Below are 16373 nucleotides of genomic sequence, written 5' to 3'. Positions count from 1 at the left end.
AAAATTTGTGTTCCGAGTTTCCAGCAATGAGTTTTACAAATCCACATCTGAAAAACATCTGAAAGCTCAGGGCTGCCACCTGCTCAGTCAGGATGGCTGAGTTTCACAGTCAGGATGGCTGATGTGGATTGTAATGTCAAGTCAGGGCCTTAAGTTTGGTGGTCCAGTGGTTCTCCTTTCTGTTTGGATGGGACACCTGACCCCAGTTCTCTAATACCAGGAAAAGCTGCAGCCCACTTCAGAGAATTTTGTGAGAACTAAAGTGCTCCATTAGTAGTGGCTTTTTAACAAAGATTGACTCTCTTCCCTCTCACTAGTGAAACTCCAATGTCTATTCTTTTTACTTGGCTTCATGGATCTTTGAGTCTATTTTTAACACTTCTCTATTTTTTTTAAAAAAAAATGCAAAGTTTTTGCCAACAGAAACTAGAAAACGGTTACTGCTCATTTCTTCTGGGGGACACACCTTGACTGCAAATGGCAGCTTCTCCCTTAGGAGAAATCTTTTCCATCCCATAAACCCTTATGCCTTCCAACCATCGGCAGCTCATGCCAGGTTGTGAGAATCACCAGTTTCGCTCACCATCATGGCTAATGGGTACTCAGTGGGGGGCTCTGAACAGACATTAACAAACCATCCCACATTTTCAGTTTGTTTCCTTGTAGTCATTATCTAAAATATACAGCAAGAGCAGCTCACCTAACTGGAATGACTAATGTTACCAATTATGGTTAACCTTAAAGCACATCATCAATGAGCTCAGATTTACTGACAGAAAGAAATCTGTGCCTGGAGTAGTGCTCACAGTTAGTAGAAAACTACATGCCGGGTCCAGCCCTGGAGAAGGTATAAACAGGGCTGGGCTGGAAGAGTAGATTACTGATACAGTGAAAACGATGTCTGAATCTCAAAAATATTATACTGAGACAAGGTCTTCCATACAAGAGGATATAATTAATCTGTTTCCATTTATATGAAATGATGTTATAGGCAAAGCCAGTGTTGATGAAAAAAGCATCAGGACTGCAGTTACCTCTGGTGAGGATTTGGAGAACAAGGTAGAGATTTTCTTGGAAGAAGCATAAACGAATGTTTTGGAGTGATAGTAATGTATATTTTGATAAGAATTTGGGCTACTTAATTGTATGTACTTGTTTAAACTCATTAAACCAAATGATCTCCTTATAATTTACCACAATAAAATGTGGAAATCTTACCTAAAGCAAATAAAAACTTAAAAAGTGCACGAGATTCTAAAAAAAAAAACAAACAAAAAAACAAAAAACTACATGCCACTGGCCTCACAATGGTGCCTCTGCCTCCCGAGCACCTCAGATCTTGCTCCCATGTTATCCCCACGCCTTTGCATTCTCTATAACAGGCTGTTGCTTTCTATTCATTAAATCTCCTTGGATGAAACCCTTCTCATCTCCCTTCTCTAATTCTTTATCCTCTGACAGAGTCTGATACAGAGCTTGAACAGTGCAATATAAAAGGGTATCTAGAGCCAAAAACCTGGGAGAGAGAACAGAGAAGTGAGTGCCTCAATTTTGTCCTGATAGGACCCTGGAGAGAATCCTTGCCTCCCCTACATCTTTCTTTAATATCTGATAGTGTCCACTTCTTTTAGTGTGTCACAGAAGAATATTACTGGAGTAGTCTATCTATAAATCAATCAATCTATCTATTCATCTGTCTATCTATCTATAGTTTCTAGAATACTTTGCAAGAGGCATTTAGTGCACTATGAACATCATTGTTTTTTAAAAATGGATATTTAGTGGCCACCTCTCCTATCTACTTGAAGGAGAGAGTTACTTTAAAAAATATTAAACAATAGATAATTTACTGAAGTACAGTAAACTTTTGATTATCCCATATTTATCTGGGTCTTTTGAAATAAATGCTGAAAAAATACAATATATTTTGATACAAAATTGTTTATGTGAAAAAATACACAAAAGAGGTGACACATAGTCTTATAATTCCCTCTGGGAAAGAAATCTGGAAAGAAGGCAAAACCCAACAATTCTTTGGATAACTGGTAATTTTTTGAACAAATTAATAATTTACCCTTTAAATAATGACCTCAACACCTTAAACAATGTGGACTGTTGGTAATTTCCAAGATATGTCTTCTGTTTCAGTGATAATTAGTTGTTTCAACTGTAGTAGAGCCAAAGACTTAACTGTATCAGGGGAAAATAGTACATTGGAAAAAAAGAGGTAACCACCTTCAAAAGTAGTACAAGAATACAACTCATGAGCAAAGTTTTAAAAACATTAGTTTTATGCTTAACAAGACAATATGGTAAATTTTTGAAGATCAACCATAACACAGTGTGGTTAAGTGCCATTCAATTTTTATTCTGTTATCTTAAAGAGTTTTTTAAAAAAATCAACTAGAAATCATATCTAGAGCCCATAAAGCTATACTGAAGCAATACCCAGGTGGCTGTATATAGGACATTTATCTATTGTTTACTAAGTCAATGTCCTCACTTGGGACAGAAAGGGAATGTAGTTATTACATCACCGAAAGCAGGTGAGCTGTTGTACTATGCCAGCTATCAGAATATTATGATTCATGGATTTCATCCATCAAAGAAAATAGAGGTACATTATTTCCAGCCACCTACCCATGCTCCTCGCTCAGCACATCAAGATTTCACATAGCCAGAGATGACAGCTATGTGGACATGCTTTGTTACTCTTGCACATGCTCAGTTTCTTAGTGGATGTGATATGGGCACTGGGCAAGTCACCCCCACACTTGTTTCCAAAGACCCCCCCCCTAAAAAAATTAGAAGAATTAGTTTTAGAAAATGAAGTGTAGGAATTAGTAGAAAAATCTGTTGACTATTCAGTTCTTGTCTACTTTTACAAGTTTATTGTTCAAGGATGTACTAACCATTTAACTTACAAGCCTTATAGTCTCTTCAAGACATAGGCCTATCTATCTCCTTTATCAATCACTATAAACCACCTAAGGGAAAAAAATAAAATTCCCTCAGAACTCTTATCACTAAACCAAGCCTGCCAAGTCTTGAGGAAAAAAATACCTTCTTTAGTGTGAGATGGAAAGAGATAGTAAGAAAGATGTACTGCAGAAGCAACCCCAAATCCCTGACAAAGAGCAGGACAACTTGCCCTTAGGTATTGGCAGTTATTGAGACAGGACAGGTGCCTTAATAACACAAATCAAGTAAATGTCCTTACAGCCGGGCTGGGCAGTTTCTGAAGCTGGTGAGACCATCCCTTAGCCTGGCTGGTGGGGGCAAAGAGGGGTCGATGGTGAGGGTCTGAGGGTCAAAGGCAGCTTCCTCAGAGATGTGTTCTCAGAGCTCTAGACACTTGGTGTGCCCTCTCTGTCTTCCTCCTGCTAGTTCTTCGATTGCACACCCAAATCGAGATGAGCCAATTCGGGCTCCTGGAGACTCCCAGGTCTGATTGTTAGATCTGAAGACCAGTAAACGGGGTTTGGCGTGTCCAGGCCTGCGACTAGTGCAAGACCTAGCTCAGCAGAAAGGAAAGATGATGCATCCAAGGAGACCAGTCCAAGGAGACCCAACTCACCGCCCTGCCTAGTGCGCCCCCTTCAGTCTCCAGCGCAACAGCCAAAGTCCCAAGCTCAACTCCGGCTCTAGCGAGACCAACCAAGCTCCTTTCTGGAGTGTGGGCCACTCACCATTTGGGACAAAGCCACCCCCAGTGTTAAGAAGGCAATGGGCGGGAAGCCCCCAGACTCCAGGCTACTGCTCCGGGCCTAGGGGAGCTCTGTGATCATTCCAGAGAGGACCAGTCTGGCTGTTCCTAGAATCTGTAGTTGGCTCTAGTTGGCTGGGCCGGGATGCACTAACAAAGCAGTGGCCGGGGGCTGCGACAGGGGCGCTGCTGGCAGCTCACCAGCAAGCCAGCAGGACGCACCTACAGCGCGCCGGGCACAGCACCCGGCCGGCGCAAGACCCCCAAGTTATAAGCAAACTTTCTGGGAATGGCGCCAATGTGGGGTGCATATCCCAGAGAGGGAGAGGAGGCTAGGATCCAGGAGGGCTGCGGGCGCAGTATCCCCGGCTGGGCTTAGATGGACCCCTCCTCTCTACCAGCTGCCAGAGAATGAGGTCATCTCCCCCTCCCAACCTCCACCCCGCCCCCTCCCCCAAATCTCTGGCAGCCCCGCTTTCTCTGCCCTCCAGAAGTAGGGCCACGATTGAGCGAGGGATGGGGTCCGAGAAGTTAGAAGAGAGGGAGGGGATCATCCGTGGCAGGCAAAGCATCTTCTCCAGCCCGACCTCGTTAAAAAGATGCAAAACTTCCCATCTGGAGCTCAGCTTTCAGAGGTCTGTGCCCAGGTCACACAAGTGTGAGCGAGGGGGCTCCAGGAAGAGCCGTGGGCTGGGTGGGGACTGTTTGAAGCAGCTGCTTCGCGCCCCCCACCCGCTTCTAAAACTCCACCCCACTGGCCGGCCACTTCACACCCTCCAATTCCTTTAATTCAAACACTTCTACCCGCCAAGGACGGTTCCCTGCACCTACCTCGGGTCTCAGTGCCGCGCCCCCACTGTGCCCTAATTCCCGTGGGTGCGGGTGCGAGCGAGCCAAGGCTGCAGGCTCCGGGCTGCGGCCCCGGCAGGTACCCGCGCTATATAGCGCCACGCCGCTCGGTGACTCAGTGAGCCTCCGACCGCTTCTGTCTGCAGTGCTTCAAAATAAGAGTCCGCGCGAGCAGAGAGGAAAGGAGGCGTGGCCGGGGCCTGGGAAGCCGCCCCCAGGTTAGGAGGTTCCCGCCCCCTTCTCCTAACCTCATCCATCCCTGTGCATCTTTCTGGTTGCAAAGCCCCTTCCACAGGGCAGCCAAGTTATAAATCAGGTTTTCCTGGAACTTTCAAGGACAACTGATAACGGGAAAGAATTTTTTTTTTAAACTTTTCTAAGCCAATAGAGATATTGGCTCTCTGTTATGGACAAAATTCTCCCGTTTCTGTTTTTTGCCTTACAGACTAAAAAGAGGTGTCCAATAAATACAAATACGACCCCAGGGCATTCTAGGAGGAAGGAATGATAAGCTGGTGGTGGGATGCAAGCGTCCCTAAGGGAATGCAACTGCGGAGGCTGGGGATGGGGGTGGGTGGGGAGAGGCCAACCCCCCCTGTGCAGGATTTGCAGGTATGGTGCAAACTAATCTGCAGCATTTAAATCCAGGAGCAAAAATCATGCCATAACATGTTTCTTTTTTTTTTTAAAAAAAAAAGACAACGAATCATTTCTTAGTTTCTATGAATTAGTTAACTCTCTTCCACGTATCAATGAGTAACTAAACACAGGAACCCTTAGGGTTAAAAGTGTGTGGCACTCTCATTTAGAAACATCTTATCAACCCAGCCTCTACCCTGCCATTCTGAGCTCCTTTTTCTGCTATAAACTGTTGGACGTCTGAGTCCCTTGCTTTAAACCTCTACACTCTACACGGGGACTTCTTTAGTAGAAGTGTTTTAAAGGAGGAAATGGACTCAATTCCAGAATTAATTTCTTATGTAGAAATTATCACAGATTGTGGGCTTAGACCTAAATCCAGATCACCAACTTCTTTCACCAACTCAGCTAAGGACGCTGGGCTCTGTATATAACCCTCTAGTAGCTGGGTTAGTACACTTCAGCCCTGTACCTGCTAGTGTGTGTGCTCTTTGCTCACTAGGACCAAAGCTTTTACATGCAATAAACTGTCAATGGAATGAATGAGTGAAGATACCTAAATTTATTGAACCTACTGTTGTGCCAGGCCATTTTTGTAAAATAGTCACCAAGGAAATGACAATAAATGCCAATTATCAGAATTGTTAGTGCATCACTAGCTTGAATGGTCTAGTAATTTTACTTCATTACTGCTATTGACATTAGGGTTTCTAGAGTTGTTTCTAAGCCAGATTCTTCTTCTTCTTTCTCTTTCTCTGCCTCCCCTCCACCCTCCTCCCCAGACAGAAATATTTTAATTTTGAGGCAAAAATGATTATTAGATATTCAAACAATGAGCCAAAAGTGAATGTTTCCTTGTATTTCTATTCTCAGAGATAAACATTTTAAGTGCCTAGAGTATATTTTTCGAGACTTTTGTAAGTAAACCTAAACACATATTTAAAATATAAATTAGATCATTGTTTACATATGATTCTGCATCCTATTTTTTTAAGCCTAACAATATGCTGCAGCCATCTTTAGGCATAACAGAAGATCTTATCATCTTCAATTTCTGAGAGGGTGAAAGGCCAACATCTCTATTGACCTGAGGGAAAATGTTTCAAAAGTGGGGGAAAAAAAAAAACAACAACCAAAACCCCACAGCATTCCATTATTTAACTTTGCCTTTCTTTGAATTTGTACTTTGCTGATTCCCATGTCAAATGGCCGTTAGGAGCAGAAGCAATGACATCCCTTGGCCACTCACAGGGTTTTCTTATGGGCTGCAGTGTGACACCAAGATTATTTCAAAACAAGAGCAAGGACTTATGGTCTGTGCCTTTGACATGGAATTCAGAAACTTTCTTATTCCACAGTCATGGGATTCATTTAATGAATTTTAAAATTATGGATTTAAATTTTGTGATTTTATGATATAAGCACAGAAAAAATAAACAGAGAGGCATCAGTTACTACCATCACCTCCGGTGTATAGTGGCCACGGGAAGCGGGTAGAGGGTGGACTAAACTGGGAGCATGGATTACATGAGAAAACTTACCTGCTCCCTTGCAGTGGCTGCTGCAAGATGATCCATGAGATCTGCTGTCTCTGTTTGCCTATTTCTTACTACGGGTGCAGGCAAAGAAGCAGTCATGTAGATCAGTTTTCACTTTTCAGTACTGACCCAAGAGGATTTAAGGCACTTATACAGAGCATTGAATATTTTAATGTTTTCAACTTCCAAGTTTTTATGCATGCAGCGTGGGAGGTGTGGATACATCTGAGCCATCACCTTGGACAAGTCCCAGAATTGCTAAAACAGTATTAGGAGCACCGATGAGAATGTCTGCCAAGCTTTCAAACAGAATACTCCATCCTCCTCTGCATAGTGCAAACCCTGATCCACAACCTTCCCTCTAGATTTTTTTTCTTCATTCTCCCGTAAGTTAAAACTTGGAATTCTATGGTTTTAAGGTAAAATGAAAGGGCAGAGAACAAATACACAATAAACTTTTATTTCCCCAGAGCTGCCATCATGGATTCCCTCTGGCCTTCTGGAGGTTTTTGGCAGAGGGTCAGCTTTAGGACTTCAGCTGAAGCTATACTTTCAGCGCACTTTGGCTCATGGATCTATGGTTTCAAAAATGCAAATTTAATTTGGGATAAAGCAGTTTGCTCAATTTTGCAATTGTTTGGGGAGGAACATGGAATGGCTAAAGGTATTGAAATTGTTCTATCATTCTCTTTTCATGTTCTCACAGATGACAACAGTGAAACAGGTGGTTAGAAACTAAACAATAAAAGAAAACTAAAAAACAAATGGTAGTTGCTGAGAAAAGAAGATCTCAGTAACGAAGCCAAATTGAAGATAAATCTGTATGCATGCACATACACACAACACCGCTGGCAGGTATTATACTCCATCTATTTCAAAAACTTCAATATGGGTAATAATACTTTATAAAGTTGATACTGTTAACCAATCAGGCAAATGTCTTCTGACCAAGGTCCACTAAAAAACTATTACCCAAAGTCTACATTGCCTAACCATGTTTTCTAACTTAAATATGAAGACCAAATCAATCTACCTACCTACCTACCTACCTACCTACCTACCTAATATGAAGACCTATTCACATTCTTTTGCTGCTTCATATAAATCAAAGGATTGAGAAGATGTCTTAGTCATTTTTCTAAAAAGAATATTAATTACAAATTACCAAAACTTGAGATTTTCTATAAGTAGGCCTCTTTATGTATTTACACGTCATGATCAATGGTATGTAAAACAGATGTTCTGAAATCAATTCAGCATCAGGATCTATTTCCATTCACTTCTGGTGCCTTGACATTATTTTTGAAAACTTGTTGATTTAGCTCTTGTTGTATTTTTGAAGGGTATAAAGGTTTTGGCTGCATGCTCATTGCTTGTTTTGTAGATACTATTTTTTCCAAGGGCTTCCAACCCCAATCAGCAAACAAGAACAAGACTAAGAAAATAGTAGATTAATTAAAGATTTTAACTGATATTGTTTCCAACTAATGTTACTTTTAGGAAAAGGTGTCTGAGAGTAGAAATGTTTTTAAGATCAGCTTTTATCTCATTCATTTAAAAAATATAAGCTTTTGAAAAATCTTGGACCACCTTGAATTTAGACTCTGTCATTAAGTATAACATTTATGTGAATCACATTTATTTCCATAATGACAGCTAATAATTATTTAACAAGAGTAGGAAACTTTTAAAAGTCAAAATGTGGGTCTTCTGAAGAGACTAAGCCCCGTGCATTATTTGATCACGAATCCAGACAGTTCCGGGAGGAGGCAAAGGGCAAACCTCCAAGGACAATTCATACTTTCAACATAAAAACAAATTAGTATAGTCCATTGGCCAAGAAAACTTTTTGGCTCTTTGGTTTGTACATAACTTTTTGTTAAGAATAAGGAGAGAGGATAAGGTGCGGGGGAAGGGGTGGGGGGGAAATGGGGTACTTTGTGGAGATGTGACCGGAACCCAGTGGACATAAAATACCGGGTCAGAGGGAACCTGACAAGCAGGTCTGCAGCTGTGGAAGCTGGTAAACAAAAGAACAGACTGAGTTTGTCTGAGCAAAATAAACCTTGAACCTCCCAAATGACCACAGGGAACTCACAGAATCAGAGCCAGGAGGGGCCTGAAGAGACTGCCTGGTGGAGGGGTGTCCTGGAAAGGGTGGAGCTGAACGGGGGTGGGGGGGTGTGGGGGGGTGTCAATCACAGACTGTTTCCGTGACCTTGAGTGAAGACTCAGTGGGCTGCTGCCAGTGAAGCACCTGGCATAGTGCTTGGTCCATACCACATTTGCAGGGAGGGGAAGGTTGGTTTTCTTCTGCTTTTAACCTCAGGGATTTCTTTTAAAGGAGTATTTAATTAAGAACACAGTAAAATGTAACAATCTGAACTTCACTTGAGCTGCTCCTATGCCAACCACTTCACAGACACTCTTCCACTTTATCTGATTGTACGAGTCATGTGACAGTATCACTACTAATATTATTCTCCCTACATGGAGGATAGGGAGCATAGAGAGGTTAGGTGATTTACCCGTGGACATAGAGCAGGCAAGTGGAAGGACTGTTATGTACATCATTAACTCCAGAGCCCAAACTCCAAGGAATATAAATTTGGTGTGAAAAATACAAATGTATAGAAAATTCACTACCCACCCCCCGATACTGGGATCTCTGTTAGTAAATCAATGATTTATTATTGCAAAGTGAGATTGTGAACAATAATGTCTACATGACCTGAAGTGGGCAAGCAGACCTGTCCACCTTGATCTACAGAAAGATCTCACTCACTTTTGAGGACACTTTTCCAAATCAAATGAGTTTTGCTGGCTCTGATGGGATCCTCCACAGATTTTATGTGGATTACTGAGAGGCATAATTAAAAGTAGAAATTTGTCTTTTCATGTAACTTTCCTGAGCAAATGGCAAAATACTATAATCAGATCCTATATAAGTAAAACCTTGAGCTGTGTCTTATAAATGTAGCAATTGGTAAAAGATAAACACAGCCTTATCAGGCTAGGATTACACATTTTATATACATTGCAGTGGCAACTCATGAAGTTATGGATAAGAGACACATATGGGTAAGATCAGCCTTCGTTCCATTGCTACTCACAGAAATATAAGGAAACAAAATTACCTCAGTAATGGAGCTGCTTTTACCAACTGAAGAAGTAAATGCAGAGGAAACCATGGACTCCAACAGGATATTTATAGGGAGCTGTGTTTACAGGAAGGACAGAATTGGTCTATTTTCCTTCACTTGGATAAACTTGTCATCTCTGAAACCTGTTATGCCTGCTGTGATTGAATGTGTCTCCCCAAAAGCACATTTTGGAAACTTAATCCTCACTGCAGTAGGATCCGGAGGTAGGTTAAGGAGATGTGATTAGGCTGTGAGGGAGGAGTGTTATTCCAGGGGTGGGTTAGTTATCATGGGAGCCTGCTCCTGATAAAAGGATAAGTTTACACATCTTTCTCTCTCTCTCTCTCTCTCTCTCTCTCTCTCTCTCTCTCTCTCTCTCTCTCTCTCTCTCTCTGTCATCACAGATGTATGTATGTTCTCTTGCCCTTCTGCCTTCTACCATGGGATGACCCAATGACAATGCCCCACCAGATGCTGGCCCCTTGACCTTGGACTTCCCAGTCTCTAGAAACATGATTTCTTTATAAATCAGCCTATCTGTGGTATTCTGTTATAGCAACAAGAAAAAAACTAAAACACCTTTTCCCCACCAAGCCCCTCATATACTAAACTTGAGTATTCATTCTCTTGAATCATAAATTGTTCTAGGTCAATTTAACAGAATTATGTTATCTGAAGTACTTTATTTTTATCATTAGGGACATATATAGTGATTTGTTTGAGTGCTGCAATTAAAGGCTTTGTAGCAAAATTATCTTACTACTAAGAAAATTGTGAGATTATTTTGCAGTATATATCTTTAATAAAATAAAGGGTACAAACCTAGACTCCAGTATAGTAAGGCAATGTGAAATGAGAAAGAAATGGGGAAATTTTCTTTAAAAATAAAAATTTAATGAATGCATTTTTACTTATTTATTTTTATTTATTTATTTGGTACAAAGGATCAAACCCAGGAGTGCTTAATCACTAAATCACATCCCAGCCCTTTTAAATTTTTATTTAGAGGGTCTCACTAGATTAGGGCTTTGCTAAGTTGAAGAGCCTAGTCTTGAACTTTTAATCTTCCTGCTTTAGCCTTCTGAATTGCCATCACGCCTGGCTGGACGTATTTTTAATGTAGAAAAAAATCCCTGATGTTGACCCTCCTTCCACAGAGGAGATAATTGTTAACACAGGAATGAATTCATTTGATAGTTAGTTTATATGATTGGCAATTAAAATCATCAACTTAATAATACTGTTACTGCCTGTTATGGGCCCATTACATGAGTTACTAGGTCACTGTTGATACAGTAAAGTACTAGATTTCAAAGCAGGAAAATTAAAAAATTTTACCCAAGTCTTTCATAAATATAAAGAATATTCATATTGTTCCCAAGAGTTAAGACCATTATTCTTATATCAGTACATCATATTTGCCTATTTGTTTTTAGTAACTTTAGAAAGGGTTAAATTATTTCCAGGAAATTTATGGGAATATAACATGAGATTCTTCACATTAAACTTTGGTTCAATGTACTATGTTTAGTGAAACTAGACATCTATATTTACAAGTGGCTATTTTTTTATAATATGTAATGAATTTTAATAAAATATAATTCATGAATAGAGTTCAAGAGAGAAGACTGCACTGAGGGAAACTGAAGTGTAGAACCCCATTTTAAAAAGTGTCATTCTGAGCTGTGCATGGTGGTGCACACCTGTAATCCCAGCTACTCCCCAGGCCAGCCTGGGAAACTTAGCAAGATCTTTGTCTCAAAATAAAAGGGGTTTGGGATGTAGAGCAGTAGAGTGTACCTGGGTTCCATTCCCAGTACCACCACAAAACAACCATAAAGAAAGACTAAATTCCATCCTGCCTCTTTAGAAACTGAACTCTTTGTAAATTGCCTCAATTTTTTTTTCAAAAGACCTCATTAGAGATCAATTTATTGACAATAGGCATATGCATCCTTTTGTTCAGGGTTGTGGTTAGTTCATTAGCTTATAGGTAGTGACAATATTATTCCAACTTCCTTTATGGGTGGTGCAAGTAGAAACTTGACATAACTGGCGTCATTGTTCCCTTGTTTGCTTTTCCTCCACATGACACTTAAAATTTTTTAGCCCAGCAATGAATAAACTAATCTGAAAAAAAAATATATCCAGTTAAGTTGACTCCATTTTAGAGAATGAAGGCAGTCTTTTCACATCACAGAGGAATTAATTTTGGATTCAGTTGCCTGCCCCGTGTGGTCATCAGACCATGACCAAAAGGCCCCAAGTGAGCCTCTTTGCTAGAGCATTCTAGTGGGGCCCCCACTGCCTTTTCCAGACCAAGTTGTTTTACTTGAGAAAGGGATTGCTGATCCTTGAGCCCATTGCTCAGGGGGAGGCATTGGGAAAAAGAAAAGAAGAAGTTAGAGGGGATTAACAATGTTCTTTGTTATAATAGGGGTAAAAATAGATGAGGACAGTTGCGGTTTTATAAAGTGCCTTTGTCCATCATCTTAGGCAAGGCCAATTTATTCATTAGACATGGTAGGTTCAGTGGCAAGGGCCCACGACACTTTGGGCCGTCCCACAAAACAGTTTTAATCATTTTTAAACTCAGAAGGAAAAATGAATATCAATGAATAAAGCAATGATGACTATATCATAATGAATATGGCCTGGATGATATCAATCTTTATATTGGTTCTAACATATATCTCTCTATATATGTGTATATATATATTTTTTTTAATGTAGAAAGACAGCCACAAAAACAAAAGTGCCTAAGGCCCCTGAAAGCCATAACGAAGCTCCAATCTTAGGTCCTGACATTTGTCTGAACCTTTGACACGTTCCTTTCATTAGACATAAAGACAAGCTATACCGTCTATTCTCTATTCATGGTTGTGTTCTATGTGAACCTAAATCAGTAGGTGTCACACATTTTTGAAAGAAGAAAACATGGTCTTGTATTCTCAGGCTCTTTCTAATCTAAGCAAGGAGACAAAATCAGCTGTTAACAACAGGTGCTTTGCAGTTGTTCATTCATTTGACGTTTCTTTTATGAGTTAATTACTCATAACTCCCTTGTGAACAATCTACACATCTGGGAAAATAAAACTGCCTACTGAAAGTGAATTAGTAGAGCGTAGGTGAAACACAATAGTGAATTCATGTGGCTACCCTTAGAAGGCTTAACAAAATCCTTGCTGCTTTGAGAAGTTGGACTTTGTGCCTGAAGACCGAGTTAGTCCCAGGTCGAAGGCTGCAACCTGGGAATGTGTGGCTCTAGTTCAGCATTCCACTCCTGATGCTTCCCTGGGTCACCCACTCTCTCATTTACACAGCCTCCTCTCCCAGAGCTTTCTATTGATTCAGTAGCATCGGACCTCTTCTGAGAAATGCTCTCCTTTTCTTTTCCAACTTGTTAAGGGTAAAAAGAGGGCATTTTGCTACCAAACGAAACCAAACCAGATGACCAGATCCAAACACTACCTGGTAAAATAATTCCTAAGCCTGATTCATCAGGATCACCTGTGCATTCAGATTTTAAATGTGACCAAAGATTTCATCAAGTCCTGAGTCCTCTCGGAAATGAGGTCTTGAGGCAGAAGTCCTCAGTCTATTGTTTCCTTAAAATCTGTTCAGTGCAGGGGTTGGATGGCATGATCTCTAAATTTCTCTACAGCTGATGGCTCAGGGATCACCCACCCTGATGGGGTGTAGGGCTTCTGCACCAACCCTTCAGATGGGTACTGGAGTAGTACACAGAGCAGAGCTTCTGTGGGAGATGACAAAGAATACTACAGTTTCTCTTTATACTTATCTTCATTTCAACCTTTGATTTTTTTCTTTGTGTATATTTTTATAATATGTATATAATAGATAAAATGATGAGTATATTAAATACACAACTATATATGTGTATATGTTTATATTTATGTTTATATGTGTGCATTATATAACATATGTACATACATACACATGTTATTATTCATATGCATACATACACACATTCATGAATACACACAAAATACTTGGCTAAAGAGAATGAATGACCAAAACCCCTCAAATTTGATTGCTATAAAGTAAGATGAAAGGGGTAGATAACACATACGCAGTTAACTCAATTCACCAGACAATATTCCATAGAGGATTTAGGACTTCCATTTCTAGCTTTACCTTTAGTACAATTTGGTTTCTAAACATATAGCTTTAAACATGCAATTTGACTTGAAAGGAGGTACTCTGGTCTGTTTTCTACTAGTTCGGGGAGAGGAATGGATATAGAATAGAGTAAGAAAATTCCTTCAAATCATTCCTGTATGTGAAGAGTCAACTAAACACCCCAGGCCACTTGAAGACATGAGAAAGTAAGAGCAGAGGCCAAGAGCCTGAGTTAAGAGTCCCTTATTAAGGGGATGGCTATATGTCTGCTATTTGGAGCTAGGAAGTTGTAGCAAGCAGAGCATTTGACTTGCCAAATCTTTGTTCCTATAGATGTGGCAGGACACACCCCCACCCCCACCAATACAGAGGCATTCATTACTTAGGAACTCTTACTGGGATCCTCGTTTAATAAGAATAGTACCAGAAGATTCCTTCCCTGGAGATCTATCTATATCTGTGTATAGAGTATCAATATAATACACACACACATACGTGTGTGTGCGTGTGAGTATATATATATGTATATATATATATATATATATATGTATGTATGTATATGATGTCCCACAAATTTTCATATATGCAGGTACTTTCTGAAGTTGTCCTGTGATTACCACTTTCATATATTCAAACTGGCAAATGACCACTTGGATGGATGCCTGGTTTCTTGGAGTCCATCATTTTGTTTTGTTTTGTTTTCAATTAGAGAAGGAATTCTTCCTCAGACTGATGGTCATTTATAAGAGAACTGCCATCTACTTGGGATACTTTAAATGTATCCTCAAAAGCTTTCATGGACCATCTACTGAAGTAACACAGTTTCATGCTGCATAGCTCATGCTCTGAGTCTGAATCCCTGTCATTACTTGAAAGGTATGTGACCTGGGGCAAGTTATTTAATCTCTCCTTGTCTCAGTTCCATCTCTGGTAAAATGGGCACAGCTCACTGAGGGCTGCTAGGATGGAATGAGATGTTCAAAAGCTCTTGGCACAGGGCAGCATGTCATCACTTCTGAGCATCTAGCAATTTCTATGCTATTACTGAGAAACACATTTGCTGCTACCAATAACTAACTGGATGAAGCAAATCATTAAAGTATCATCTTGTTTAAGTCAAGAATATGGCCTGTCTAAAGTTCCTTCAAATTCTTAGTTCTTGAAAACAAAGCTGATGGAAGTGCCGTTTAAGTTTACCACAGGAGGGGAGCAATAAGGGAGGGGCGATAAGTAGAACCCAGAGAGGAAAACATCCATTAGGGACTTAAATATTATATCCAGCTCTATAATCCAGCTCTACCATTAACTCCCTGTGAGATCTCGCACAATCCACTTCAAGTCCTGAGTCTCAGTTTTCAAATCTGCACCATAGGGGGCTGGATGAGACTATATCTAACATTCTATAATTACTAAATAGTTATTATAACTCATTATAGAAAATTCTCCGGCAATATATCTGTTTCTTTGCTTCTCCTCTGCTTTTGACCCCAGAGTATGCAAATAATTTGCACAATGTTTTAAGACTTGATTAATTTCCCCTTGTAAGTGGAAGAATTCCAGTGAGCTGGTTTATGTAAAATGCATTCTAATCACGTGGAAGTCTTTAGAGCTACCCTCATTAGCGGAGGGATCACAGAAACTGATGTATTTCAAGGTTAAATGAACTATTCTCTTTGAGAACCGAGGCTAGAATTCAGAGAATTCTGAGATCTCAAGTCAAGGTTTGTTACCTAGGGCCTTTAGCACTTGGAGAAGGAGATCCTGTGAGAGTGCTGTGTATCGTTTGAAATTGGGGCCCAGCTGGTGAGGGCATTTAATCCTGGACTTCCTGTGCTAGTGTCTGGCCACTTCACAGTGTCCACAGGTATACTGGAGGGATCACAGAGAAACAGTCCTGGAGCCTCTGCAATTATATATATTTTTTTTGTGTGTGTTGTTGTCATTACTGTTTTTTCTCTCCAAAGAACTACAGCTAGCCTTGTAATTTTCAAATAGGTGACATATCAAGTTAGTACGTCAACAACTCTACAAGTCACAGTCTGTTACAGTATCATTAACTGCACAAACAGAACTTAGTGACTTGTATTTGTTGTGTAGACAAACTCTGAAGCCTTTGTTCTTTCTTACTCTGGAAACTGCCTCTTGCCAGTTGGCTTTTCCTTTGTCTTTTAAAAAATATACTTATTATGAAAACATTCAAATAAGACAACAGAATTGTATTCCTATGCATAACCCAACAACATTATGATTTTCCCCAGTCTTTAAAATATATTTATACCAATAATGTGTGATTTACAAGTTAACTTTTTTGGCATTATTACATCATTTATCATTACTGTTTTTGTCTCCATAGTC

General features: G+C 40.1%; 1 protein-coding gene and 1 long non-coding RNA gene across 8 annotated transcripts in view; one reads left to right on the top strand and one right to left on the bottom strand.

Annotated features, from left to right (window-relative positions):
• The window catches only part of Palld (palladin, cytoskeletal associated protein), a 219135-nt gene that overhangs the window by 78040 nt on the left and 124722 nt on the right, over nucleotides 1-16373 (bottom strand). The window contains exon 1 of one of the 2 annotated variants that reach the window (XM_078030970.1): nucleotides 4538-4689. The exons of the other annotated variant lie outside the window; for it this stretch is intronic. The gene's annotated coding sequence lies outside the window, so the exon portion shown is untranslated. Of the gene's footprint in view, nucleotides 1-4537; nucleotides 4690-16373 lie in introns of those variants that run through there. 2 annotated transcript variants of the gene reach the window in all.
• The window catches only part of LOC120892901 (uncharacterized), a 143133-nt gene that overhangs the window by 15570 nt on the left and 111190 nt on the right, over nucleotides 1-16373 (top strand). The gene's annotated exons all lie outside the window — the stretch shown is intronic.

Source organism: Ictidomys tridecemlineatus, chromosome 14 (genome assembly GCF_052094955.1).
Source record: "Ictidomys tridecemlineatus isolate mIctTri1 chromosome 14, mIctTri1.hap1, whole genome shotgun sequence".
Classification (NCBI taxonomy): Eukaryota; Metazoa; Chordata; class Mammalia; order Rodentia; family Sciuridae; genus Ictidomys; species Ictidomys tridecemlineatus.
The sequence above is the reverse complement of the archived record's forward strand: the minus strand, read 5'-3'. Positions and strand labels throughout refer to the sequence as shown.